The sequence below is a fragment of the Phasianus colchicus genome, chromosome 7 (assembly GCF_987193195.1).
Source record: "Phasianus colchicus chromosome 7, bPhaCol1.hap1.1, whole genome shotgun sequence".
Taxonomy (NCBI): Eukaryota; Metazoa; Chordata; class Aves; order Galliformes; family Phasianidae; genus Phasianus; species Phasianus colchicus.
This window is the reverse complement of record NC_143442.1, coordinates 13,983,682-14,010,766: the sequence shown is the minus strand read 5'-3', so window position 1 is coordinate 14,010,766 and position 27,085 is coordinate 13,983,682. Positions and strand designations below refer to the sequence as shown.

Genomic DNA, 27,085 nt, shown 5'->3' with positions numbered 1-27,085 from the left:
AACAATTTTGACTTTTCTGATAAGTGCAGTGACAGTAATGGAAAAACAGACTACAGTAACTTCTAAGTTACTGTATTCAATTCATTTGATCTCTGTCTCATTTTCAGCATGATTAACGTCTGTAATAACCCAATCTTTATTCATGCATTTCTACAAACAAAATTAAGACTCCCAGTTTTCAGTGATTCAATCGATTTGAAATACAGGTCTGCGTGCATCCACTTTGTAGTGGGAAAAGCCAGGACACTTGCACCAGTCACCACCATTCCTTTTCCTTGCACCTCTCATCTGTTATGGGGTGGAATCCAACTGCTCATTTTTCTAATGTAAGTCTCTGAGTAGCTTCTTTCTACACATGCTTACTGCAGCAAAGAAATAGGCATGAAAATGATTTTATTGTTTTTGAAGCCAAAGACCTGGATTGTCCTTTGTTTCCTAGCTCCCTTAAGCTACAAGACTGCAGCTTCAACCTTGAGTGGTTCCCAAATGGTCACAGAACTTCCTATAGGCCCTCTTTTCAGGCAGAACTAAAGGTTGTTTTTCATCTGAGATACTCCTATGCCCTTATTGCCAAATTAACTGTATGTCTTCCCCTTATTTTTCCAGCATCTCTGGGAAAACTCTGTTAGTTAGGAATCTCCCCAAGCCCCGATTTTGTTTAGGTACCTGACACTCGTTGGAGTGGAAAACTCCCACTTATTTCCATGAGAAATTAGCTGTTAAGTACACTGGGGGGCCACAGATACCGCACGTAATTATGACAGCTTAGCAAGTTACCACCTTGTCCTCTGAAGTTTAAGGTAATTCCTTTGATGTATGTTTAGAACTGGGTCAAACACTTAATAATAGAATGGCTTGGGTTGGAAGGGACCTCAAAGAGTATCTAATTCTAACCCTCCTGCTGTGGTTAGGGTCAATACACTCCAGATCAGGTTGTTTAGGGCCCTATCCAACCTGGCCTTGTATGCCAGGGCATCCACAGGTTCTTTGGGTAGCCTGTGCCAGTGTCTCACCACCTATTTATGTAGAAAAATTTTTTTCCTTATATTGAATCCAAATGTAACCTCTTTAATGTAAAGCCATTCCTTCTTGTCCTGTCACTATCAGATTGTGTAAAAAGTTTTTTTCCCTCTTGATTATAAGCTCGCTTTAAGTACTGGAAGTCTGCAATGAGATCTTTGTGAAGACTTCTCCAGGCTGAAAAAGCCCAACTCCCTAAACCTTTCTTTATAGGAGAGGTGCTACAGCCCTTTGATCATCTTCAAGGCACTCCTCTGGAGCCATTCCCACAGCTCTGTGTTATTCTTGCTGGGGGCCCCAGTCAAGGGGACATAGTACTCCAGATGAGGACTCACCAGAGCAGAGTAGAAGAGGACAATTACCTCCCTCTCCCTTGCACTTGGCCTTGTTAAATTTCATCAGATTCTCATGTGCCCAATTTTTGAGCTTGTCGAGGTCACTCTGGATGGCATCTGTCTCTTCGGTGTCAACTGCACCACTCAGCTTGGTGTCATCTGCAAATTTGCTGAGAGTGCACTCAGTCCCCCTATTTATGTCACTGATAAACATGTTAGAGAATACCAGTCCCAAGACAGAGCCCTGGGGGATACCTGGGGGATATCGCCAGTCTCCACTTGGACGTAGATCCATTGACTACAACCCTCTGGCAACAACCATCCAACCAACTTCTTTTCCACTGAATTGTCCACCCTTCAAATCCAAATCTTTCCAATTTAGATATACGAATGCGCTGTGTGACCATATTAAAGGCCTTGCAGAAGTCCAAGTAGATTTCATCAGTTGCTCTTCCTTTGTTTACTGATGCAGTCTGTCCATCATAGAAGACCACCAGATTGATTAGGTATGATCTGCATTTGGTGAAGTCGTGCTGGCTGTCAAGGATCATGCGTTTGAATTGAAGGTGCCTTAGCATAGCTGAAAAGTACATCAACTGATGGGCACCTCAGATACCTTTATCTTCTAGGGTCTTCCTCATTTGCATTTATAGGAATGTATATTTCAGCTTGAGATCAGGGTATTCATTTTGGTTTTAATTCTCAGTCACTTTCGAACTACCTTCTGAATGACTCTTCTGGGGTCACATGCCAGCAGGACCTACACCTGCACTGATTTTTGATAGAAGCTGTACTAATATCTTCAAGACAGAAACTTCTTTCCTGTCATTACTCAGATGAACAATGCTTCAAGCTGGCAATTCCCACTGTTAAAACTATGGTTCATAGTTTAAAAATAATTGGTGGTAACAGCTAAAAACATAAAAATAAAGGGAACCCACTTCACCATTGTAAATAGCTCAGGAAAGTTGACGAAAACTCACAGTGTCTCAGAGCAAATAGGATTTTTTCCTTTGTACTAGTAGCTGACTTGCCTACAAGTCACATTCCTCTTCTGACTGTTATTGTTACAGAAAGGCTTATGGTTCCCATCTGCCTCTGTTCCTCAGGTAGAATAGCAATGACTTTTGGCAAAAAAGCAGGCTGATAGGTTATGGGCAACAGCTCCAAGATGTACATAGGGCAGGTAAATCTGCCTGACTTAATTAGCTCAACGATTGCTCACAGTTTCAGTGTATACCCAAAACAAGATAAACCTAATTAGATCGTTTCAGTCAGTGTAAGGAATTTAATTCTGTTATTCTACTATCTACAAAGGCAGGCAGATATTTGATAGATGGATGGATGGATGGATGGATGGATGGAAGGAAGGAAGGAAGGAAGGAAGGAAGGAAGGAAGGAAGGAAGGAAGGAAGGAAGGAAGAAAGGAAGGAAGGAAGGAAGGAAGGAAGGAAGGGAGGAAAGAGAGAACAGCCTGAAGTTTTTCTAATAATAAATTTATTTATTTCACTGTATTTATATGGGATAATCTTGTTGGCTGAAAAATGCCCTCAAAAGAAGTCCCTGTGGCGTCACTTTGCACAAATAAAAGCAAAGCAGAAACAAATAAATAATTCCATTTTGCATGCTGCATGGGATGTGAAACACAAGGCAAGCATTTTGCCTCTGGAAAGTTTCCAGCAAAATCTTACCAGAGGCAGTTTTGGATGAGAAGCTCCACGTTTGTTTGGGGATCTGTGTGCACATGCCATTATTCTGAGGGGTAAGGAAATGCATTTGTGAAGCTGCATCATGAAACACAAATAAGTTGGTGTAAGAACAGTCCCAGAGTCATGTGCTTGGGTTCATTTATTTGCTAAATGTGGGTATTCTTTATTTTTTTAAGGTTATGTTTACTTGAATGGGCATAGATATGGAGGCTAGGGAAAAACAGAAGATAGGGAAAAATTAAGCCCTTTTTCTAGGAAATTTCTTTTCATGCATTTACACAGAACATCCTTTGTGGGGTAAAAAAAAGTTTTGGAAAAAGTCCCAGCAGAAGATTAGGGGCAAGGGAAGGGTCATGCTTTCCTGAATCATCTATTATCATCAGAGACAAGATACTGATGGAGCTGAAGCTTGGCATGTTCTTGTCTGTCCTCTTTTATATTCCTGTCACAAGAGTATTTCAAGTTTCTGGCCAAAGATATCTTCTCTCTCTGTTATCTAGCAGGGCCTGAAACAGGATAGTCAGCAGGGAGACACTGACTTGAAACACAGGCAGAAGCCAATTGCCTAAGCATAAGCCATTTTAGACACCCTAGGGTATCCTCCTCATCCTCATGAACCTGCCAGATATGCTGGGTTTTGCTTAGGGAGTTCAGTCCCACACTAAGCTTAATGCCCCTCACATTATAAGTACTGTGTTTTCACCACCAGAAATTCATGAAAAACAAAAGTTCTCCCAGCCTGATGTCCTAGTCATTCCCTGGCCTTTCTAGTGTTATGCCATTTGCCCATTCATCTTCTGTATCTAGAAAATACTGAGAATATCTACCCCCCACTAGCTCTGAATAGTGACACTTGAGATGTCTGTGTTGTATGATCTCTCTGGTCTCAGCACATCCTCCAGACCTAATATCTGCTGCAACCCAAGTCTGTTGGCAGGTTGGTTCCCCACAGAATTGTTCTTACAGCAGCTTTGGGGAGACAGGATCAAGGTAGGGCTGTGCTTATGGACATCTGTGTACAAGTACAGCAGCCTCTGGGTCAGAGGAACAGTACCCACACAAAGATGGGGGCTCTGGGATGGGGGCTGCCTTTCCATTTCATATTTCACTACTTTCTCACAGGCACAGGTTCAGAGCTGTCCACTCCCAGGAAGCAAGTGTGAATACCTTGGGCCACCTGATCTTCAAGGAGATCAGCTAATTCATTTGTCTCACCATGTAGATAAGCTTTTCTCAGACTCTTCATCATCTTGTTTAAACACAAGGCTGGTGCAGCCCATCTCCTTTTTAACACATTATTCATTCTGCTCCTCTCCCTTTCAAAATTCCTGACCAGTGCTCAAACACCAGCAATCAGTGTCATTGTCAGTCAGTGTCATTGCCAGATGTGTCATTTAAGTCTCAATCATTATTAGTGCCAGCATTATTTAGAAAAACAGTTATTAATAGAGTGCTCCAATGGAAATGCAGAGGCAGCCAAGCCAGGGGTGATGGGTGTGCAGGCATCACTCCCTTCTTGGGATACTGGGGAGTTGGACTAGATGACTTTTAAGGGTCCCTTCCTGCTCAAACAATTCTATGATTCTTGCCAGCAGGGACTCCCCTCCACTACTCGCAATGGCCAATGCTCTGAACACCTGCCAAGGAGAATACACCATCTGCCTGGTAAAGGCAAACCCCTGTGTTGGCCTGTAGCAAGTTGAGCCTGCCAAGAGAGATAGGCTGTGTCATAGGGAAAGATATAGAAAATGGGTGATGGTTCACAACAGCAAAGCAGTTCTGTAACTAACCGCCTTTCATTAGCAGCTGGCTCAGAGAGAGATTTCAACATCTCATGGCAGACGGGACCTTCTCTCATCCCCATGTGGGACTGCTCACTCCCCCGTGCATATCAATGTTGTGGTGATGAGTCAAGGGAGGGTTGATGGATGGATGTTTGAATTAGCTGGGTAGCATACGCTGACTAGCAAAGCACGTGGAGACCAAGTGTTTATTTTTCGTGTACAGCAGCATAAATCCCAAGCGCCCATCCCTCCCCCACAGGGGAGCAGGCTGGCTCTCAGTGCACACCACCACCACCTGCCCATTTGCTGAGCCAGATGGATTTGCTGTCTAGCCCACAAGGCTGGCTGAGAACCCTTGTGGAAGGGGTCTGGAGGGCATCTGCAGAAGGCAGAGGTTCTAAGTTGGGACATATGGAGGGGGAAGGGGGGAAAGTAGATGGATGATCTTGACGAGAAGACTCACAGAACAAAAAGTAAACTTTTGCCTCTGAATGGTAAGAAGCTGGTGTGGTTTGTGCCATCAGACACCATGCTTGTGAGAATAAATCCCTGCAAATAAAATTGCCTAGGAATGCAGTATCTTCCTCCCCTTCTCTTTCTGTTGTCCCTTTGCATGTTAAAATTAAGATGCCCATATCAAGCCCCCATCGTTCTCCTTGTCTTTTGCCAGGTGAATTTCATTAAGACACTATCAGAGAGCATAGACTTTTTCTAGCTTTTGTGCCCTTCCTTCCCAAAGCACTGTCTTTTCAAATTACCTCCTTCCCAGAGAACAACTTAAGGCAGACCAGTCTTAAGTAGCTCTGTTCAGGAGGTGTTTGCTTCACACCTGTGGGAGCAAGCAGGAGACTGCACAATAGCTTGTGTGTGGTCAGGGGCCTTGCATGGGCGGCTGAGGAAAGGTGTGATTAGGGCGATAGGAAACAAGCCTCCAATCTTCTATGAGCACATCTCAGAGAATGTGCATGTGCGTGTGTGTGTTTTGCTAGCAGTGAAGAAGGATGAAGGGCAAGTCTCACCGCTGCAGGTAGCAACCAAGATGATAAGATATTTCCCATCTTGCTCTTCCCTGAATCCATCACTGTAAATAGCTTGGCTTGCTTCCTCCTCTCCCACCCTTCTTTTTTATACTTTCTAAGACTCTGCAACTTGCATGAAAACACACAAGCTTAATTGGCACTGTCAATTCCAGCTGACAGATCTCCCATGAAACACACCCAGCAATAAAAAATGTAATCCCTTAGCCCTCCTCCACAATGAAGTTCAATTATAGCAAGACAAGGAAGACTCCTATGGATATATGTAGGCAAACTGCAGTTTTCTGGATTTATTTAAAAAATTTAGTAATCTTGCAAATACTTAGATGAGGACCACTTTGTGCTAATAAAATGAAGTAGTATACTGGAAAACGTTAAGTCCTGCTGAACTACTGGGTAGGTTTTGAGGCTACCTTAGGTTCTTCGCAATCAAGTCCAACCTGTTGTGATTTATCATCAAATATTTAACTCCTACCCACTCTCCTGATCCTTGTGCTTCTCATAAACACTCATGATAGTTTGCTTTCCTTCCCTTTTCCAGCACCGCTAAATGACACAGTTTGGGATTCGAAATGTACTTACCCTGTCCCACACAGCTTCCCAAAGGTTTGCTGATGTTGGTATAGAATGGTCTGCAGAGATCTACATGGAGAGAAGTGATGGATGTGAGGTGTACTTCCCTCCACCCACCTACCTCTACCCTATCTTAGGGTAAAGATCTTTAGGGACTGATTCAACAAGAGCCTTAGGTGGAAAGTAAAATGGAATCCCAAGCCATTCTCCTCTCCTCTTGACCCCATGATATTTCAACCCACCCAAGTCTCCTACTTCATGCACCAAATTCACCCCAGGGAATAGATTTACCTTTAGGATAAATACTCCTCCATATTGTGCATCATTGCATTTGCAGGATATTTTTGCCCCAGCAGTTTTACATAGAGTGAGGTGACTCTGGGATTGCTTGCTGAGCAGTGTCTGGGAAGATTTCTCCCCTTTGTGTGCATCCACACCAACTCCACTGCCCCCTCCCTGGATATGGGCCACCACTGCACTGCATGGAAGTTGCAGAGAGGAGTGGCCATAGGTGGGAAGGTGGAGGACTGGCTGATGAAGGTCGAGTGAGTGATAGTGCATCAGCTCTCTGGATGTGCTGGTGGTGCTGCAGAAGAACTTCATGGATAGAGTTAATGGGGACCCTTTGATCCTCATCTCCAAGGCAGGTGGAGTGAGGCAGCCAGATTTGCTCAGCAAGTGGGAGGTGGAGGAAGAAAGAGCAAGATTGATCTGAAGGCTGGTGGCAGCAGGATCCCTCCCTGAGGAGCAAGGCAGCAACTGAGGTACAAGGGGAGAGACAGAGAAACTGTGGGATTTGTCCCAAATCTTTGGATTTGGATTTTGTCATCAGAAGCTCCTGCAAGAAGAGGTGAAGGCCATGCCAGGGGCAGAAGTGAGCCCTGAGGAGGCAGAGCCTACAAGCATCACTCACCAGCACCCAAAGCCAAGGATTCAGAAGCAATGTGGATAACAATTTTGGCAGCAAGTGAGGTGCTCCTCCCGTTTCCCAACTGCCTCACTTCTTGGGTGGCCATTTCCCTGGGGCAGAAAGGGAGCGTGAACCTCTGCACAATCAGGCGGGAGAGCAATGGTCAGGAGGAAAGGGCAAGAAGGAGTAGGATCCTATCCCCACCGCCCACTCAGCTTTATGCCAGCTTCCTTCCCCACTCGCTCTGGCTCCCATCACAGCCCCTCAGGGCTCAGCACCCTTCTCCAGCCCTCTGTGCAGGCTGGGGCACAGGCCCAAGTCCCACGGGGGCTGAGTGCCTGCATGTGCTCCTTTGTGCAGAGCAGCGGTGAGGGGAGGGGAGGGGAAGGTCAGCGCCAGCTTTTCCCAGGCTTTGCACTGTGCTTCTCCTCGCGGGGAGCTCTGCAGGGAGGAGGAGAGGTAGGCAGCCAGGAACGCAGACTATGAGCACAGGGGGAGGCGGAGGAGGTGGCTGCTTGGGATGGGGATGCTGGCTGGTGCTGTGGGGCTTGGTGGTGATAGAGCAGTGTGGGATGCTGGAGCCGGAGTGCCTGTGGGGGAAGCTTGTACTGTCTGGCGCTGCTTAGATGTTCCCTCATCTTTGATAGAAACAACTGAATTTGCGAACTTGTTTCCCACAAGAAAGGCCCTTAGTGTTCACAAGGGAACAGATTAGGGATTGTCCTAAATCCTCACGGTGGCCAGGGCAGTGGGGGAAAGCCAAGTACCAGATGATTTCCTCGGAATGCAACAAATCTCACATTGCGATAAGAGCAACAATAGCTTTCCCTCCACCCTCCTCCCTCCGACCTCAGGCTCAGAACCTCACAGGATATTCTTGCTGGGCAAGCACTTTGCAGCAAGAGCAAATCAGAGGGGAAGACTATCAAGCAACGGGGGCAGATGGGTCTGCAGGGTTGGACTGAGGGCAATGGGCTGAGCAGGGGAGGCAAGAGATGCCTCCATGCTGCCATTACTGCCCCGGTCCATGGGTCCTCTGCAGGTACGTGCTGACCATGTCTAGTCATTGGGGAAATCTCCAAGCAAAATACTAGGCTCTTTCTGCCACAACATGAGTCTCTTTATCAGTGAGAGAAAACATCTTGATTCCCTGCTCTGCCCCAGCCCACACATTTAGATGCCACTTCCTTCCCTGTCATCTTTGGAAATCTACTGATCATGGGCACAAGAAAGGTTTGGTGAATTTTTCTTTCTTCTTCCTTTCTTTGCTTCATAATTTCTTATCTTCATCCCTTCTGCCCTTGAAAATGGTCAGTGTTGTATCTGCCAGCAGGCTGACATCCAAAGATGAATGCAAACCATAGCAAAGATACCTGCATGGTGTCTGCAAACTGATGTAAATATCCCAACACAACTCAGTTTTCTATTTGAAAGGTAGGCCTTGCCCCACCAAAGCTAGAAACACAACTGTAAAAAACACAAGCCTTTTTTTTTTTTTCCCCCCACATGATTTGCATATGATTGTTGCAGTTCCTGTGTGTTTAAAACTACTTCTCTAGGTATCAAAGCTACACACATCACCAGTAGGGCACCACAAGAGATGGTGATACTGATTGAGTGGAGCTCTTCTGTCCTAATTATTGCTCTGCAAATGAGTCAGCAAGGCCTGAAGGGTGTACTTGTTAGAAGAACAGTCTGAACTCCTGACTGCTAAAGGAAAGACCTCCTTGGTGTTGCCACAAGACATTCTAGCAACCATTCTCCCTATGGTTTTTAATCCTTCCATCCTGGACAGTCTTATGTTTACATCATCAACCATGAGGAGGCTTATTAATCCTTTTCACAGCATAGAACAACAGGGTGCCCCCTGTATTGAAAAACTTCACATTGTAATACACCAGGGTACTGAAGATCGTGGACAGATGCAGCAGCACAAAGTAGCTATGGAAAATGCAATGCAGTGATCACCTTCTAACTCCCCGCTCTACAGGGGAGCTGGTGCACTGTACAGCCTGTGATCCACACCAGAAGCAGCTGTGTTTCAGTTGACAGACAAAAGTTACGTATGAAAGCAGTACACACAGTCCTCAGGAGTGAAACTCCCACTGACCATCACGCAGCTATTACAGTCCATGATTCTTGATAGCAGTGATGGCAGGGTTTAGATTAATTTGCCGTCATTTCATCATTTACACTAAATGCCATGGTTCTTTGATAAACATGTCAGGCCTTTTTCCAAACAATTTTTCCATTCGGAGCTGATGAAAACAGGCTGTCAGCACTCCTGGTAGAAACACCCTGCTCATGGCAACAGTTGCTGTCTGGCCCAGTGGTCTTCCTGGAGAAAGTCCAAGTGGGAATGCAGTCTGGAGGCTCAATTCCCAGTGCTGATAGGGGGTGGAGGAAGGTGACCACTGTTTCAAGATGATGATGTTATTCCCTCTAGGGGATTTGCCTCTGAAATACAGTATTTGAAAAATGCCATATTGGAGAAATATGAATTGCAAAGGTGGAACTATTTGGTGGATAAAGGATTGGTCAGATGGTATAGTGAAAATGCTAAGTCATAGCTTGAACGATTGATTGAGCACCTGGTGGGAAGGCAGGGCCAACCCAGGGAGCTCAGGTGCATGCAATGCATTGAGTGACTGGAAGGGGTTGATCCTGGCTCTACCCTTTCCCAGACCTCATTCAAAGACTGGCAGTGGAGGTGAGGATATCTGATTGAAGATCTCTGTGTAACTGTGGCCTTCTGAAGGTAAGTGGTTTTTTTGTTTTTTTTTTTTTGTTGTTGTTTGTTTGTTTGTTTGTTTTGTTTGTTTTTTGTTTTTTTTTTTTGTCCTTTTGTCCTTTATTTCTGTATCTGTGGCTGCTACATTTGGGCTTATCTTCATTTACTGCAGTCTAGGATTTTGCTATTCTGCTACTGTTGCTGTGCTTTCTGTTGCATTATAGCATTACAGTTGGTCACAGCCAGAGAGTTGTGTTCAATGGATTTACATCTAGGTGGAGGCTGGTCATGAGTGGTGCCCCTAGGGCTTCATATAGGCATTAGTGCTCTTCAGTATCTTCCATAATTTTATCAGTGGCATAGACAGTGAGATTGTGTGTCCTCAGCAAATTTACAGATGACACCAAGCTGAGTAATGCAGTTGACGCAAGAGAAAGAAAGGATGCTATCCATTGAGATAGGCAGGCTGGAACAGTGGGCCCATGTGAAATTAATAAGGCCAAGTGCAAGGTGTTGCCTTTTGTGCTGGGACAATCCCAACTATGTGTACAGACTGGGAGAAGAACTCATTTCTCAGAGAGCAGCCCTGGGGAGAAGGACTTAGGGATTCTGGTGGTTGAGAAGCTTGATATGAGCCAATAGTGTGCACTGGAAGCCCAGAAGGCTGACTGTATCTTGGGCTACAAGAGAGGTAGCCAGTAAGGGAAAGGGAGCTGATGATGGTTCCCCTCTACTCTGCCCTTGTGAGGCTCTATCTGGAGTACTGTATTCAAGCTTGGGGCCTTCAGTATGGGAAAGATGTGAAACTGTTGGAGTGGGTCTAGAGGAGGGCCATGAAGATGATCAGAGGGCTGGAGGACCTCTCCTATGAAGGAGGCTGTGCTAATCTGCAGAGAGGTGCTGATGCCTTAGGGCACAGGACTCCAGCATAGAGTTCTCATAGATATGGTTCTCTGAATGCTCTTACTCTCAGTTCTATCATGCAGAGCTGAATATAGACCTCTTGTCAGTCAGAAAGTCTAGACCTATAGCCAAACATTTCACAACTAGAGTCCAGTCCTATCTACAGGAGGCCATCAAACCTGGAGTTATGCTCAAGTTCTGTTTTTAGAGAGAGCACTGAGCGAAGGCAGGGCATGTGGGACCTCCTGACTCCAAAATTGGGACCACAATTTGTGAAGAGGTCCCTGAGAGGCAGCTGTGGGCGTGAAAGGGTAAATGAGAATGAAGAAGTCAAGCATACCTATTCCTTGGAATTCTGCATGGGTTCTGCCCATAAAGGGTCCGGCAGCATCTTTTGTCTGTGCCTTCAAAGTTTGTCCTCAGGAGTTGAGTTCACTGTGGCAATACTAAAAGCAAATTGTAACCAGATCATAAAGCAGGAGGGAAAGGGTGACAGTCTGTATATTGAGTTATGAGAGTTCATCAGTTTCTTTTTAGAGTATTTATTAGGCTGTTGTCCAAGGAGTCCTTCACTGTTTATGACACGCCATAAATACCATCTGTCTCCCTCCTCCAGCTCCCCAAACAGTTAGTTGTTCCCTGCTGCAATGCAGGTCATCTTGATAACCTGCCCCACAGGAGGAAGTGACAAAAATAGACCTTCCTGCTGAAAAAAAATCTCTTTATTTGTTAAGCACTGATATTTTGTCACTATTGATGTAATCAAACACCGTGTTGATAACGTGTGAAAAGTCTACAATAAAGACTGCTTTAATCTGGAAATCAGCACCTGGAAGTGTGCAATCAAGGACTGCTGAAGAGGGGAGAGACCTTGTATCCAACATACTGAGGCATTGTTCAAGACATCCAGATTTGCTGAGGGCCAGTGACATTGATAGAAGATAGTTGCTCTATAGAGAGATACCTAAATAGCAGGTTTTTCCTGGCTAGGCTCCCTCTTCTCATCTGGATTTCTACATGAGGTGAATTGTAGGTCTTTGGTTGGATCTCTATTGTTTGAGAGAGGCTGCTGTATCTCCACAAGTGTCAGAAGCACCTGCAGTATACACTCAGATTCTTTAAACATGTATGAAGAACTCTCCATGGATTATGTGAGTGTAATACAATCACAGGGGTACCTACAGAAGTCCTGAAGCTTCTGGGGAGCTTGAGTATTATACTTAAAATGACTTAACTTCGGTAGCTATTTTTAATCTCCCATTGTCAGCAAGGTATGCTCATTCATGCATGGCTCACAAGTCTAACTTTGATTCCTAAGCTTTATTTATATAGGTAGGAAAAAGTAGGCAGAGGACTCATAAATGACAGCAGCTCATATGTAGAAGTTGGACACAGCCAGGTTAGAAACAAGGTGAAAAGCATGACTAATTTCTGAAGCAAGCATTGTCTAGCTTATGGTACAAATTCTGGCCCTAGAAATATTTTGATGAGAGTGATATAGTCTTGGTGGTGGTTTTTTCTCCTCACTGGTACAAACAGGGTTGAATTCATGGAAATCCTCAAGTCTGTGTTGCAGATTTGAACAACTAGATACATCCCTTCCAACTTTGTAATCGGTGAATCCAAGACCCTCTAAGAACATCTACCTGGGATCATATAGAAGGTCAGCAGTGGACAGCTTAAGTATCCATTTAAAGGACGTCTGCTTTTTAATGTTAACTAATCCCAGCATATAGCTGACAAATGAGGCTATTTAAAGAACTATTTACTGTCACTATTCCAAACTAAAGAACAAATTGTTTTGAAAAGAATGAGAATTATTTCACAACTGATCAGAGTAGAGGAAAAAGACAGAAAAGGTCAGATGACATATTTTGAACCAGTTTCCCTCCTGTGAAACTGCCTAATCGATGTGGCTTTATTTGATAACCCAGTTCCCTTTGAGCACACTGCAGAATAGGGAAATCTGTGGGCAATTTAGTTACAAAAAAAAAAAAAAAAAATCTTGCAGAAATCCCTGTTGTCCCCATATTGTTTGCATGGGGACTAAGTTGTTCCATACACACAAGTCCTTGTTTAGATTGTTTGCTGCCATCCTCAAGAGAAGATATTGTAGTGGAAGGGGAAAATGAACTAACATATACTAAACCATTCCTTAGCCTCTTAGCTTCATGTCACGGTAAGTAATGAGTTTGGTACTACATCATGGCAATGTTATGACAGAAAGCAAAGCCCTTCTGACCTCAAATTAATCCTGTCTTCTCTGAGAGCTTTGTTTCAGGCTTCACTGGGGACATGTGTGTGTAACTTTAGATGATATCTGAAGGCATTTCAGATGTTAGCCAAAAATGTGCTTTATATTTATGCTGCATTTTGTTGCGCCTTTCTATCCAAAATAATCAGGGGTAAAGGGGGAGGGGGGAGGGAGGGGAGGTCTCAGGTAGGAAAATCCCTTGAGATCCCCTGAACCCTAGAGTAAAGAAAGAAAAGCAATTACCAAAAATGTCACAACCGCATGATTGGTATCCACTGAAATGTAGAGAGCTGTGTTCAGCACTGTTGTAGCCTCTTAAACTGGAGGCAGTAAGTTGAGACAATCACACTGCAGAAAAGAGCTGACTATCTCAGGTCAAACAGGAAAAGCCAATTTATGCATCTAGATCATGGCAGTTTGGGGGAAAAATAAAAAAAAAAGTCTGTGGAATAGTTAGATCATGTTCCTATTGTGTTAAAGCCTATGGAAAAGTTCTCATGCTGTTTCATGGCAGGAAAATCTCCTGCCCCCACTTGGTCTATGAAACAGCTTCATCTGTTCAGTGTTAGCCAGTTTCTGTAAATCACTTTTCCGTTACATCCATATTGTCTCTATCTCTTCTCAGGATGCCTGAGACATCTGTCCATTATTTGGTCAGGAAGAAGCTTATTTTGATTTTTGTTACAGCTAGTTTCAATTCTGAGCAAAGGTGGAAGAAGCAGGATTAGTTTAAGGGAGAGTTTACTGGTATACCACAGAACATTTCTAAGGCCATAAAAGAAAAACCTAAAAACTCCCTGAGTTCCTCCTCATTGGAGTCATACAAACATATTCTCTCTTCTGATAGAGAGGAACAGATCTTGATAAATCCTCACTGTTTTTAGTTTCTGCATTATGGCCGGTACAAATTGAGAATAATGCAATGCTTTTGGGATGTGCAGGTCTGTACTTCATGGTGGGAAGTAAGGAGTTAATGCTGAGCAGCACTGAAGCCACAGCTGTATCAAGGAATGGCTGGACTCTCCAGAGGCGGGGCTGGAGCAGCTGAAGCTAATAGGTAATTTCCTTAGCATTCCATTAAAGAAGTGGGCTAGATTGTTGATATGCTTTCTTATTTGGTTGGCTGGGGAAAAGTTTTAGTCTTTGAGCTCTGCAAAACCATCTTTGGATTGTTATCAAAACTAAACTGGAAAAAAACTTTTTGAATATTTGGTGTCATGTGGTAACTTCTGTTATCTTTGTTTGGTAGTTCCAGTGAAGTGTGTTTCAGTGGTGATGCTGAGGGAGCAATAGATGGAAATGCAAGGAGCCATTTAGACAACTAGCCAGTTGGATGACTTTATTTTAGTATGGACCAACAGAAAAGTGGAGGTTTGAGTCTCAAGTTCGGGGGTGGCAAATCCCCTGAAGATTTATGAATTGATGTAGCCTTAGTTCATGTGTCTTCCGGGAACCTCTGTCTTCCATGGTTTGGTCTGTCTTCAGATTCCTCATGCAACTGTAAGGGAAAAGCATAAATTTCAATAGAGGAATTGTTTGTTTGTTTTTCCTCCTTTGTCTGAGACTGTTTCACATGTTATGTTCTAAGCTGCTTACTTGAAGCTGGGTTCTTGTAAGTTGTTCAAATGTTGCTACGTTGAATGGTTTGACCTGTAGTCTCCAGCACTGTCCATGCAATTGTCTAGCTCTGCCTCACCTCAGGCAAATAAATGAGGATCCTGCTAGCTTTCAGCTCCCTCTACAGTTAAAAACTGTCTGAAGGTTGCACAGGTGACCTAAGACCTGAATCACAACTGGAAGGCCCTGTTTTCTCTCCACTGACTGAACAGTAAGCTTACCTTGTCTATGTTCCTAATGGAGGCAGCTCAGTTACTGGCTGAAATTCATTGGAAGTGGTGATGTAAATAGTGTAAATGAGCAGAGAGCAGATGAGAGAGTTCTGCCAAACAGTAAGATATACTGAAAAGACCAGAAAAGGGTCACGGCTTAGGGTTCAAGAAGGAGAATGGTTGTCGAATGTGTTGGTTCTCTTTGCTGTAAGAAAGGAGGCAGAATCATCTGAGAGTGTGAGGAAGGAAGTAATGAGGAAAATTTAGCAGAGGATGGTTCTTAGCATTAAGTAATCAGTGTGGCTCTAACTTAACCCAGCAGTGAGAAGATGAAGGGCCAACAGCATTTCCCAGCCTATAGCAGTGGCATTGGAACTGGATGATCTTACGGGTCCTTTCCAACCCAAACCATTCTATGATTCTATCTCATGTTCATATTTTTCACAAACTGCTACAACCCTCGCCAATGCCCTTTCAGAGATCGGTTGCATATTAGGCAGCCAGGCTGCATCTGCAATTAGTGTGTCCAGGGATAACATTGCTTTACACTTCTGTTCTTCTCTTTCCTGTCTCTGACATCCCACTAAATAAACAAGTGCTTTAGTGCAAGGTGGACAAGGGATCTCTGGGGTTCTTAGAGGCATTATTCTATGAGGGGAAAATGCAAAGTTAACATCTTGGAACTTACAGCCATTCACCTGCATTTTTGTCAAGATTAGCCTTTGTGTTTCCTTGCTCCTGCTTGTGTGCTGCCTTCCTTAATTCCCTCCACAAATCCTAGATTACAGTATTTCCCACCCAGAGCCAGTTTGTACCACTGCTGTTTTCCATTAGACAGCCATCAGGTGGCTGTTACAGTAGAAGTAATTTCCTTGGGTCTGTGAAGAGATTGATTGTCAGAAATATTAAGTAGTTGGGACATGAGTGACTTGATAATGAATGCTGTTTGTGGTATAACCACATTATTCTCTAATATCTGGGCATTTCTCTTGCTTCCTTCGAAAAGGATAGTCCTTTTAAACAAGCAGCTCACACAGTGGAATGGAATTTGGCTTAATTTACTTTCTTTTTTTTTTTTTCCCTATTGTTGTGTTTGGGCTGTGATTTTTTTTTTTTTTTTTTTTTTTTGCATAGCTTTCAGAAGGCCAGTTAAACTGATCCTCTTCCACTACTCTCTCTGCATGCTTTCCTGAGGTATCTCTTCCCAGTGGTCCAACAAAAAAGGCATGACATGAGCCAAGCAGTGTAGATGTAGCCAGCTAACTGAAGGAGGGTGAGAAACTGCTGAGTAAGAAACAGGATGGGGAGAAGGACCTGACTCCATCTAGCTGAAGTATAGTTTTATGTCACTTTTGGGAGATTCTAGGGTGGCAAACTTGCAGGGAAACTGGGAGGAAAAAAAAAAAAATAGAAGTCTCCCTGAGCCAGCAGAGGGCATTTCTTCAGGCTTGGGGACAAGTAGCTTTGCTATGTCCCAGGGAGGAGAGTTTTGTTCTCCAGCCCAATTTATTCCTGTGGTTATAATGGAAGATTTGCATCTATGGCACTGTTGCCCTTAAGTCTCCCATCAGGAATTAAACACATTAAAAAGTATTAATTTAATTTCACTGGCACACTTTTGATCCAAGAACTTGCTGGCAGCCCACCTTGCTGCCTCTGACGTTTCTGTGGTCAGAAGCAGCAACCAACAACAGCTGCAGGCGAGCTGGTCTCAGCATCCAGGGAGTGGGGTTTCATTAAGGAGTGCCATGGCTCAGTGCATGGGTGTCTCACCTTTTTTCTATTTGAAGCAGAACAGTCAAGAGAAACAGCCAGCGAGCTAATCACCACCACAGCCTATTGGGAAGATAGGAATAATTATTTAAACCAGTCTTGAATTACTCATTGGTGTGCATCTAATTAACAAATTCAGTTTATTCCTGTAACTATTGTGCAACAATTAGTGGGTGTTAAATTGAGCTCTTCTGCCGGCAATTTCAATGGTGTAATTTTGCCAAGATGTCTCTGTTTTGCCTGCGGTGCTTGGTGCCACTGAGAACTGTCTGGAGGTGGTCAGAGCATTTTGACTAAAGTTACTTTTGCTGAAATGTACCATTGACACAAAGGCTGGGGCATTTTTATGGAAAGGACAAAATGATTTTAAGTAAGTTTTTCTCTGGCCAGATTCTTGAGCTCTGAGACCTGCTGTTCACTTCAGACAAGGGAGAAGCAGGCATTTGAATAAAAGCATAGAGCCAAAAACAGATTTTCTGACACAATTATGCCTCTCACATGCACGTTTTTTATTTATTATTATTAATGTTTGTCCTGTTCCAAGGCAGACCCAAAAAAAACACATTTCAAAACCTTGAAAGATTTCGCAAAGCTGAATTGTGTTCCCCTAACAGTGCAAGCATGCCTGCCTGGGGCACAGAAATGCTCCTTGGGCCCTGGAGAAGTGAGCACCACCAAGACTGTAGAGCTCTGTGTCTCGCTGCTACACCAAGGACATCGTGAAGTCATGGCACTCAGCAGGGGAAAATTTGTTTTCCTATACAAGCAAATAGTGAAGAACTCAGTTGTCATGACAAGCTGTTCTTTCCTGTCAGGCTGCATATTAGGAAAATCATCTTCTCTAAAAGAGTGGTGAGGTATTGGAACAGGCTGCCCAGGGAAGTGGTGAAGTTACCATTTCTGGAGGCGTTAAGAAAAATGGAGATGTGGTACTGAGGGATATGGTTTAGTGGGCAATATTGGTGGAACGTGAACAGTTGGAGTAGATGATCTTAGAGGTCTTTTTCACCCTTAATGATTCTGTGATTCTTCGATATATTGAGTTGCCAGGAGTCATCAAATCTCTGCAGGTTGGTGGGGTGGCCTGGACAGGCATCCCTCTGCATGGTGTTACCAAGATATATTTTTGAATCTGTGTGCTGGTTTCAGTGGAGACAGTGTTAATAGCACACTCATGGCTTGGTAGTCGCTGAGTGATGGGAGTAAGCCCAGGGCTAGGCTGGGTCTTGGCAGGGAAGAACCACTGCCTTCATGCACAGCAGCAGGGGACCAAGATAGCTGGACTGAAATAGGAAAGGGGTTATTCCATATGTGCGACACCATGCAGAAGGCCATTAAACTGGGGGGGAGTTGCTCAGGGGTTGATGGGTGTTGGTTGGCAGGTAGTGAGATGTTGCTTTTTGTCATTGATTGGTGGGCAGTTGTATTGTAAGCTGGATGTCAGATGGTGAGCAATTGCATTGCAGATATAGGTATATACAAATACATATTGTTATAATTTGTTTCCATTTTCCTTGTCTGACTTTGTAAACAGTTTCTATTGCAAGTTCTATTTTGTTCCCATTTCTCTCCCTTGCCCTACTTGAGAGGGGACTGCGTGGTGATTAGCTGCTTGCCAGGTTAAACCACAGCAACTGGGAAACAACAGCCTGGGATCTAGAGCAAGGTTCCCTAGCAAAAGGGAGGCTGACATTAGGCCTTTTGCTTTATGCTGGGCTTTGGCTGTCCTTTTTAAAACTCAGTACCCAAGCTTCTGTTGCATTCAGGGAATCCCAGAGGCCATATGTAAATACAGCTATGTAAGCTTGTTCACAAAGTGAGAACTGAGCACAACAGAGGTGCTTCCCTTTATTCATCTGTTTCAATCTTGACCATGTTGATTCTAATGCCATTTACATGGGTTAAACTGCTCTTACATTAATTGTCACTATGAGACCTTGGCTATTCCCAGGCCCTTTTTTTTTTCCAGTGTGATAGTCATAGGAAATTTGTCAACCGTTTAAGACATTTGTTGCTTCTCCCTTTGACCATCCTCACTCTCTTCCACTCATTTTTTTATGCCTCTCCTATAAATAAAGAGCTGCCTGCGATATACTAAGTGTTGCTTAAAAAAGAGGTGATGGGAGCATGCTGAGGGGGGAATGGGCCATTATAGAAAAGGCCAGGTGCTTGGCATGTCCCCAGCTTGTGAAGGTGGGAGCTGTCACAAGTCTGAAAAATATCAGTGTGGGAGATATAAATAAAAGCTTTAAAGCCAGGGTTTTAGAAAGCCATCTTTAAATGCTGCATAATTTATAGCCTGCTGCAAAGAGAAGAGCGCGTGAGCTCTGGAAGCAGAACTAACTCATTCTGTGCTCCCTCCATGTTTGGGCTGCTCATATGTATGTGGCGAGGTGTATGCTGGCATTCAAAATTTGGGATTTTAGCCAACAATACTTCCTTCCACAGGCTCATCTGGGTCACTGTGGCTAGGTCTATTTCATCTCCTGGTGTCTCAGTTCTCCTTCTATGAACCAGAAACAATCACCACTGGCTTCACTGCAAAAAATGGACTAGTGAGTGGGGATGCTGAATGCTGGTAGGACAGTATGTATAGACAGCCAGAAAGTCCACAGTTAACAAGCAGCCTTCACTTGTGGCTCTATACAAGTGATTTACTCTCTCATTGACTTAACTTCTCTTTAAAACAGGGATTATTCTAAAAGGTTCAGAAATTTCTTTCAATAGCAACTACAAAATGCTTTTCTCTTCTTTCGTGGAACAAAGCTGTAGGAGAGGCGGGGGGTAAAGGTCTGCCCCAACAAGGGCCAAAACTGCTGCCAAGCTGGCATTCACAACAATTGTTTCATCCAGCTCTGGAATTGCATTCACCTCTAGGATGTAACAGAGCAGCTGTGCTATCGCCATCCAACAATAATAAACAACGGGAAGCAGAATGGGCTTTCAAGGCAGCCGGGTCTCCTGAGAGGATCTAGCCTACCACATTATCATTGCTCCCCCTTCTCCCCAGCTGGATAGAAGTCTGGAAATCATGAGTCTTAAAGCAAAATAAAATTAAATATGTGGTGTCAGAGCTTTAGTATTAATGGCAAATAGCTTTGGTGCTGATGCTTTTCCCCAAAAGATGGTCCCGTGTACACCCAGCTGCCCACCCTACCACAGTGGGAATTGCTTCTGTGATGATGCAGTAGGACCACTGCCACTTCTCTGGTCTCTCTCTCACCTTGCTTCTTGCCAGAAATCTGCATCCAAGCCTCAACTTGTTTGGAGCCTGCTGAGCTGGTGAGATTTGACGGGATCTCACCACCCAAAGTGCCGTGGCTTGAGGCTATAGATTTAAGCAGCAGCATTAAGCACCCTGCTCTTTAACTCATTTCTAATCCATTTATTTAAACTTCAGAGTGGTTTTAAAGCATGAGAATCAAAGGCAAGAGCAATTTAGAGTTTTCCAGCCTGGCTCTGAGATCTGACCTCTGCATGTATTCTGGCTGCCTTTAAAAGTGCACCAGCATAAAAGCACAGTTTGTGACAAAGCATCTGGAAGGATTAAAACCTTTCTGGGATAGAGTATGCTTCTGTCAAGGACCTCTTTCCTATCTCAACTCTGTTGCCAAAAAAGGTCTTTCCTCAGGGGGCTTCTAACCCGCCTGAGGGATTTAGAGAAGAATTGTTGAGAAGAGCATATAGCAATTTGATTAAGGGATAAATGTGGGGGGGAGGGTGTTAAGAGCTAGAAGGGAAAAACGGGATTTAAAAGAAAATAGAAGTAGGAAGTAAAAGAGCTGGATGAATCTGTGTAAGACAAGGTCTGTGGAAGCATTCTGGAGTCTAGAGTTTGTGCATACCAGGAGGAAAAAGTCCCCGTTGTCCTTCAGCAGTGCACAAAACTGAAACTAAGCAGTTCTCAGATAATGTGGAATGGGAAGGATGGAGCTGCTGGAAGACAGCAGGGGAAATGCAGGTGAGCAAAGGGGTTTTGAAGAAGGGTTTAAGCCCTGGTGTAAGCTGTTCACATTGCCTGCCCGATCATGCTACCTCCTTGGACAATGCTTGGGAAATCATTACCTGATCCCTCCCACATTTGTTTAGAAATGCAATCTGGGTCTCTTCATTTCTTCTCATTCTGTTGGAAAGTTGCTATGAAGCAAGTAGTAACCAATCTCCTAGCCCATGGAGTCAGTCTGTCGTCTTATTTCCTTATTCATTAAAGCAGACACCTTAGAAAGGCATGAAAATATTACCAAAGCCCAGGAGACTGAAGCTTCAGAATAAGGAACCAGTCTTTCAGCCTTGGAGGCGACATGAGTCTGGGACATGAGGCAGAGCCAGGTGGGAAAACAGGCCCTTCATCCGAGGAGGGACCAGCAGTCTGTGGACATACAGCTGTTTTCTTGGTTGATTTGAAGCCTCTGTTGTTGAGATTGTAAGATGTTGTTGTTTTTCCCTTTCTGTTCCTTCACCCCTCCACCATGAATTGGCCTGACATTAGAAAGTGATGTGAAATGAAGAAGCTGCCTGGTAGGGTGATTTCTCTACTCTTCTGCATGCCAGCTCTCCTGCTGTGCTATTACCAAGTGTATTTCTGAGTCTGTACAGCATCTAGCACAGTGGTGTACAGACTCAAGAAGAAAAAAGAGAAAGGAAGAAACACTGGACAAACAAACTGTTTGTTCATGTAGTACTACTGATGCCTGGGTTCCCACTGATTTGTGTCTGGTGATTAATGAAGACCTCTGTTTGAAACTTTTCCTGTTCTCAGGGCTTTAATTTAAACACATGAACTTAGGCTACCACTTATCTCTCTATCTCTCTCGGTGCTTATTTTTGCTTATATCTCAGAAAATCTCTGAGATCTCTATCATTTGGCCAACAGGTTTGACAGTTGTTTGGAGAGGAACGGATTGGCACATACAAATGCAGACAATACTATTGCTCAAGCCTACTTTCCTTAGGAAGTCGGGTGAAAAGATCCTTCCCGAGAATTAAGGACGAGAAAAGAAATGTTATTACCTTGCAGCCAAAAATGCTGCAAGATTTTGGGTCTCTTGTGGTCTGAGCTAAAAAAAACGAGTTGATGCAGATGGACAGGCAGGGGAGCTCAGTTCAACAATCAGCCAACATCAGGCTTAGTCAGCTCAAGCAATGCCAACAGCCAACTGAACTACTTTTTCTCCAATGGCTACTCTGTATGCCAGCTTGGAAGGCATCTACCCCACATCTCTGCTAGGGTCAGACAGTTAAGCCAGCTTGTTCAGGCATGAGCTGGAACAGAGAGGACATTTCACTGTCGGATGGGTGCTGCAGTTCAGTTTCCCTATATTGAGTTGCATTTTGGAGAGGACATCTCAGCTGCAATCTGGTGGTGGTTGCAGAAGTCACACTTCAACTAGCTTTATTCCTAAGAATATCAGTGCAATGTAAGGGGATTCAGCTGGGAGACTGGCAAAGTAGGACCCCAAGAGCTTGATTCTCTGAGGTCTGTTCAGCTGGAGCTGCAATCCTGCCTTGAGCTGCAGGAGAGGCAGGATTTCAGAGTCATTCAGTGACAGCTGTGCTGCATAAGGTGCCACCTGCCAGCTTGGTTGAAAAAGAAGGGAGAAGCATTGAACTGCTCTGAGGCTATAGAGCTATTAGATATACTGAAGAAGTCAAAGACCAAGGAAACGTGCCTAATGGTGACAAGTGCTCTGCTGAGGATTCTTCCCAAAGAAACAATGAAAACCACTGCTTTTTTAATGTCTTAATGGCACGGTAGAAATGAAACCTTGAATGCAGACTACCTGGCATAATATTCTGTTTTCTGGAGCAGATTGGAGAGTTACTTCTGGTTGGTCTCATGGATAGTCAGTTTGTTTCTAAAGCACCTGTGACTGTCATACATTGCTAGCTGTTGCAAACTGCACAGTGTTTTTAGTAAACTGTAGGGAGCTCTGAACAGACAAGCCGTATCAGACTGAGTTCCTCTATTCCACAACACCATTGCTGACAGCAGGTAGTGGCAGATGTGAAGGGGAAAGATTATGAACAGAGTGAGTAGGGAGTGTTTCATTCTGTGAGCAAACTGCAGCTTCTGGGCTTCCAGAGCTGGAGATGAGGGCTTTCTGCTTAAACAGCTGTCAGTGTTTTGTTGTTTTTTTTTTCTGGCTGCCCTTCATCTTTTAGGTCCTCACTCTGTGCAGCAGGGGACCTCCACAGTGATTAACTGACCTACAAGCACTGTTGGGGAAAAGAAAAAAAAACCACAAGATTTCTGGTGGTATCTCATATGGAATAAATTTATCTGTATGTTGCCTACATGAATCCTTTCTGATACCTAGCCTGTCCATATCTAATGAATTTCTTCATCACCAACCAGAGAATAACAATACATCAAAAAATCTGCAGGACACTGGCATAAATATTTACTTACTTTCCCCTATATTTTGGCTCTATTTCTACCTATTTCCCTTGCTTATGCTTTCAAGGGGGCACTTATCTGCTTTCTGGCAGTTCAGGTGGAAAGCCTTCAGTCATACATAGCACTACCTCTCCACCTTCTATTTTGTCAGTATTGAGATTAAGTCTCTTGAGAGTAATCTTCCAGGAGACACTTCAGTATTTGCTTTTGGGGGGGGAAAGTTAAAAGGAACTTTATCATTCTTGACATAAGTCCTAATTCTTAGAATCAGGCCTGAACATTACGTAACTTTTGGCAAAGCTTTGTTTCAGGTGGTGGTTTTTGGTGGGGGATGCAACTTGACATTGACACTCAAAAAATGATCTGCTTCAGTCTTTGATTTTTTTTTTTTTTTTCCTCTTAGAATAAAAAGGGAGGTAGGAAGAAAAAAGAAAAAAAAAAAGAGGGAAAGAGAAGTCATTACTTAAGCTGCTGAAGAAAAATACACTGCAATATGCACCCAGCCCAAGAAGAGTGAAATGGCACAGTGCTGGTGTAATTGTAAACGGCTGTAGAAAATACAATCTTTCGTGACGAATTCCCAGGCCATGGTCTCCATTTGTCAGGTAACAAGCTTACCTGCAATGCAGATAAGTAAAGCATGAGAAGATTGCTTACTAGTAAAGCCTTCCTCCACCTTTCCCCTCCCTCCCATAGCCAGCACGTTCCCATTGAACATGTTCACAGACTTAGCCAACTTGTCTCTATTGTCTGTCTGGTAATTCACCTATGGAAAAGGAGGTATCAGATGCTGTTCAACAGAAACTTGAAACTGAGCCTGAGCGTAAGGTGGGTATTGTATCTCCTTGCTGCTCACAAAAAACCCCCTCCCTTCCTTCTTCTCTTGGTCACTCTTTGATTGCTGAGAATTTGTAGTATTAACTGTTCATGCTCAATACTTGATTAATCCTTTAAATAGGTAAGATTTTGCCTGCCTCTGCCTCATATCATCTGGCACTGCTTGGAAGTTATCAGTCCAAGCCAGAACCACACATGGATGGGCTTCCCCTACGCTCCTAATCTAATGATTTGATTAGTCCTGGGCAATTTTTGCAGGTCTTAATAGCAACCCAGTCCTTGTTGGGGACTGGAGGGTAGTTTCTCAAAACTTGGCTGGATAAATCTGGTCTGAAAAATGTTGGGCTTTTTTGTATTGTGTTTTTGTTTTCTTTTCCTGTGGAAAATGTTGAGATTTTACCAAACAATGAAAATGTTTGGCCAAGAGCCCTCCATTTCAGTTCAGAAATGCTCCCCTGTGGGAGTTGTAGCTGGTATGCTTTGTGTCCATGTCCTTCCCTGTGAGCTGACATTCCTGCCTTGCCCACATCTCTCATGATGCAGTGTTGTCCCCCCTCTTGCTGAGACAATGCCATGTGCCATGGAAGTTGTATCACCATGGTGCTTTGTGAGAAACACAGTCCATGTGGCAAGCCCACCGTAAGAACTGGATGGGGTCACAACGATTTTCAGTGACAGCCTCTAGGAGACACTGTCCGAAGATTTCCCAGTTGAATCCCCAGACTGGTCATAACTTGACACAAAGCAATTCTGCTTTTATTAAAAGGCAAATTTTCCACTGAATAAGATTCTAATGGAAAATTTCAGCAGTCCCCAAGGAAGTTCTTTCCAACCCCCTTTGTGCTGTAGTTTAATCTTGCTTCTGTTAGACTTCTCTGTTGTCTCTGCTTAATCTCTGATAACAGAGGGAGAGCTCCGTTCCAAACAAACACGTGACCAGAAGCTGACATACATTACCAACAACATATGGAAAAGTTTGTACCTTTCTGAGCAGGCAGATTTACAAGGTGAGCTCTCATAAGCCCCTAAAGAGAGGAAGATGCTTCCCTGTCTTTTGTATGTTTTAGCAATGAAATAAAAATCCTTTCAGATCTAAATCCAGCAAATAAAGATCTCCTCTTTCTTTACATTTCTGTACAGAAGCTTTTGAACCTCTGTATTGCTCTCAACTTTTTTCTTTCTTTTTAACTCATTTTGGGATAATGAAATATGCCACAGTGCCTGAGCTGGATCTCTCTCCCTCTCTTTCCTTTCTTTACCTTTCCATCTCTCTCTCTCTCCAGGAGCAGTACAAGAGCACTGTGCTGTAGCCATGGACCACCTGCTGACCGGACATCTCAGAGGCTCTCCAACAGTTTACTTCTACAGCCTATACTGCAAAAGCCAACATCAGCATCGCTTAGTAAGGTAGGAAGTCTGCTCACCCAGGCCTGCAAGACCTTCCCTCTTACCAGCAGCTTCCACTCACTCTCCAATGTTTGTGTTCAGGGTGGGACTGAAAGAGGTGACCCACAGCCCTGTCCTTCACCAGAGCACTGACCTGAGCTACACAGCATCCTGCAAACTTTTTCTTCCTTTCTCTTCTTTTTCTTCTGGTTAGGACTTGTGTATGTTCTTTTGTCTTAAGTGATGCTGCAGTAACTGCAAAATGCCCAGTGGTGTTTTTGCTGTGGATGTGCTCTAGATCAGCTGCATTTCAGCCTGGAAAGGGGGACAGGGGGCATGTTTATATTCTTGCAGGTGGGAAAATGCAGTAGACAGCATATTCTGTTCCAGGCTAGCTGTACAGTTCATCTCCAAATCCCAGGTTCCTCCATTAAAACCTACCCCCTGCCCCAGGGATCAGCCTGGCAAGCTCTTCTGACCCAACAGCACTGGCAGCTGTTTGGCAGCTTCTGAAGTGGATCCAATCTGGTATGAGTTTGCTACACTTTCATTTTGTCTACATCTTCCAAACAAATAACCGAGTCCAGAATCCCAAGCTGTGTTTTGCAATGAAAATGCTTCAACGTCTGGGAATTGCTTCTGCTGCAGGGAAGATATAGAGTGCTGTTAACTGTTTAAAGGGTCAGTGGAGAAGGGAAGGCCAAACACTTGCCTTAAGGGCTTCTTAATGAAAGCCATGTGGTTAAAGAACTTGGTGGAACTGAAGGAGCCTGGAGATGTCTCTCTCTCTCTCTGGGCCAGTGCCCTCAACATTTTGGGGCCAGCATTTTTCTGCTAATAGCGGAGATAGTCCATGAATCTTCTTTTACTATCAGACCTCTAATTGGAAACACTATACCTATGAAGTACGCTATATATGAGCTGTACTGAACAATAAGTTTCACTGAATCACTGTGCCTCCTATTCCAAGCCTTGCAGGTGAACAATACTAATTGAGAATTATTTTAGTTTGCAGAGAGATGTAACTTCTCATCTTCAACACAACTAGACTTGACATGAAGAGCAGCAAAAAGAGAGAGTTCAGCAGTTTTCAGGACCACATTGCTTAGTGACATTCCCATACAATCCAAGATAAGAGAATTAATCAAATAACATCTGACCCAAACCTTCACTTAGACTGGAAGATAGCAGGGAAAATATGTCTGTAGGAAGGCCAGCTTTCCGTTCTTTCTTGTACAGAGCCTGACAGAAGAAAAATAGGAGAAAAATTCTTATCTTCTATCCAGAGGTCTCTAGAGATTTTGATTTCCCCTTGCAGTGGCCTCAGAGCATCCACATGACTGGACTTCATGGATTATCTGGATTATATTACAATATGGATGTAAGTAGACAGTATCAAATTTTTTTCCAAGCAAATATGGTCACCTTATTTTACAGTTAAAGTATGGGAATGGCATCCTGCCCCACTCTGTGTAAGAAAAAGCAATAGCACAGAAAAAATCTCTGACCTTGGTTTATTCCCTCTACTGCACTTCCAACCCCCATCCCTTCTTAACAGACCATTCCTCTCTAAAACCTAATTAAAAGAAAGGCTTCAAAAACTAATT

At 43.8% G+C, this 27,085-nt stretch overlaps 1 long non-coding RNA gene across 1 annotated transcript; it reads left to right on the top strand.

The window, feature by feature from the left end:
* Window positions 1–8,896: 8,896 nt before the first annotated feature.
* LOC149917228 (uncharacterized) lies at window positions 8,897–26,680 on the top strand. Its single transcript, XR_016468195.1, has 5 exons — window positions 8,897–10,126; window positions 14,198–14,313; window positions 23,659–23,860; window positions 25,376–25,499; window positions 26,487–26,680. It is a non-coding gene; the product is annotated as an uncharacterized LOC149917228 (long non-coding RNA).
* Window positions 26,681–27,085: the final 405 nt, after the last annotated feature.